Here is a 2,934-nt window from a genome sequence, read left to right on the forward strand (position 1 = left end):
ATAGGTTTCACAACATTGATGTTTTGTAGATAGAATATGTGATGTGTGATGAATACCATAAAATGGTGCACTTATTTCACTTTTCAATTTACATTTATTATTAGTTATACTTTTAGTAAGAAATGAATATTTTTTCCTTTTAAGTTAAACCACAAACTTATTTTGGTAATTTTTTTGTATTGTCTTCTATAGCTAAAATGTGATAGTTTTTGTTAGAAAATTCAATAAATAATTTTATCCAATTTTTACTAGTGTAATAGTTAATATTTAGAGGTAAGAGCCTACAACACAATAGTAAATTGCAAGCCTCTCATCAAAGAGGTCTTGGGTTCACACATAATAATAATTAATCTAACAATAATGATAAAAATAAATGATAAAAAAAAATTATTTAGTCTAAATATTCATTACTGTATGTTGATCCCTTACTTCCACATCTCTATATATAAAATAGGGTTATCTATCCATCTATAACAATAATAAAAATATATATAATTTTCTTTCAACACAAATAAAACATTTAAAGTAAATATTTCTTTTCTGAATCAGATTCTTATTAAATAATAGTAATCTAAAAAATGTTTCTTAGTCTTAAGAAGTTCATGAACATCATGAATTTAAATATTAACAATATAGTGTAAATAGAAACATAGAAATCATATGACAACTCTTTTGTAGAAATCTCTTTATATAAAAAAGAGTGCAAAATTGTATAATAAAACCTTTAAAATAGAATTATATCAACACAAAATCCACTATTGGCTAACAATATAATATTATAACTCATAAAATTTCTAATCAACTATTTGAAGCTGCCACCGACACATGGGCAAATGCATACAAGATACCAACCATTGTATTGTAAACAATGTGCCAAGCCCACGAACCTATTTAAGAAACACGTTATATTCAAACATAGTTTAGGCATGAGAGGGCAAAAATTTCAATGTAGCACACATGCAAAATCTCCTCAATTACAATAATTAACATCTATGGATTCTATCAGTTTTTTTCAATGCCATCTGACTAGTCAAAATATGCTCAGACAAAATATCAGTATTATTGTCCTATCCTACGATGTCCGACCTAACCTAGTAGAACGTGGACGAGGGATTCTGGTGGTCCTTAACGGCGAGTATTATTGTTACACAAGAAATTGTCCAAAGTTTTCAGAAATTTTTCATAGGAACAAGAAGAAAGTTACATAAGTTAGTTTACATTGACAAATGAGGTTCTCAAAATTGTAGAGGTTCAATTTTAAGAAACAATTGTTGAAAATATGGGTTGGTAGTCGTTGTCTTATTGTAATTTTATTCTCGATGTTCAACTATTCTTACATAGCTTCTATAGCTTCTAATTCAAGATTTGTACAAATTAGTATAATAAGTGGTGAAGCATGAACAAAAGCTTTAAAAATGGGAAAGTACATTTAGACATTATCTTCACATTACACCTGGACCTTGAACGCCATAATACTTCAGAATGGTCAGTCAATACATAATAGCTATATATAATCAAGGCATCGGTGTCTCTGACAGAAATTGATCTAATGTCCATTCCTTAAGTGTTCATACGACTCTGATCTTTTAGTTTTAGTTGGAAACATTTGACAAGCGGTCTGTTCTCCTAATTAGGTCAGATGGAAACAAAAGAGCAAGAGATCATAGTATATCCTTGCGCTGGCTGCAAGATTCAACGAAGAAAATGTGGAGATAAATGCATGCTGGCTCCTTATTTCCCACCAAACGATACTCACAAGTTTTTATTGGTAAATAGATTATTTGGAGGGAGTCGGATTGCCAAAATCCTTCAGGTAAAGGACAAATGCTGTTTTAGGGTTTGTTAAAATATTTCCTTTGATGTTATTTACTGTCTTAGAAAAACCTAAAACAGATCTGACCTATAAAGCACCAATTATATTAGATTTGTTTTGTTTTCCAAAACAGAAATAAGGTTTGATTTGATCTAAATAAACGGACCCTTCTTCTAAAATTGAAATTAGACTCAAATTGTTTTGATTAGTTCTCAGATTCATCAAACGTATGTTAGATTTATTTTGCTTTGATTAGTTCTGAGATGAAACAAAAATAGTAGCATTCTAGCTCTATGAGAAAACTTTAGAACCGTGATTGAATCTGTGGGACTTTTAAATGTTGGTTTTTTCGGGGTATTATTGCAGGACATTCCAGTAGAGAAAAGAGCAGATGTTGTAGAAAGCTTGGTATATGAAGCGAGTGCGAGAGTTGTGGATCCAATCTATGGCTGCACTGGTGCAATTTGTCGACTGCGGGAGCAAATATTAAACCTGCAATCACAACTGGCAGCAACACAAGCAGATCTCTTGCACGCACACGCTAATTTTGTGTCTTTTGCGAGTAAATTATATAATGGTCACGGAACAGAAAATACATTTGGTGTCCCCCATGATTTGGAAGTTAAGAATAATGATGAGATAATAGTTTTGCAGAATGATTTGGATCTGCATGGATGGGAAGACACGATCTTCCCTTGTTAAAAACAAGTACATTGTTTTACAAATCAGATCAGCTATTTGTAAATATAGTGCAGTAAGTGCCTTGTAGTCAAGGCGTTGAATTTGTCGGTTAATGGTATGTGATCTGTGGAATTTTAGGGTCTGTGAACTTCATCTACGTCATAAAGAGTTCTTGACGTGTAGGGCAAAAAGAAAGTTATTAGTATATTGGAAAGTGTAAGTGCTGCTATTATATTATTACTTATTTCTAATATTTTGATTTTTGAATTAATGCCTTTCAGGCCCCGTTTGGTTGGGGAAGATAAATTTGTGGCATAACCAAGTTATCTTAGGTTTTCAAAAATCTGGTTATGTGGTTTGGAAAGCCAATGGTCCGTTTGGTTGACACAGAAGATGAATATATCGTGGACCCCACAATATTATTAAAAAAACTGTCATAA

General features: G+C 31.6%; 1 pseudogene; it reads left to right on the forward strand.

Annotated features, from left to right (window-relative positions):
- Positions 1-1,639: 1,639 nt before the first annotated feature.
- Positions 1,640-2,515, forward strand: LOC149565745 (LOB domain-containing protein 23 pseudogene; annotated as a pseudogene).
- Positions 2,516-2,934: the final 419 nt, after the last annotated feature.

Source organism: Cupressus sempervirens, chromosome 3, assembly GCF_028749045.1.
Source record: "Cupressus sempervirens isolate cs-2001-9-10 chromosome 3, ASM2874904v1, whole genome shotgun sequence".
NCBI lineage: Eukaryota > Viridiplantae > Streptophyta > Pinopsida > Cupressales > Cupressaceae > Cupressus > Cupressus sempervirens.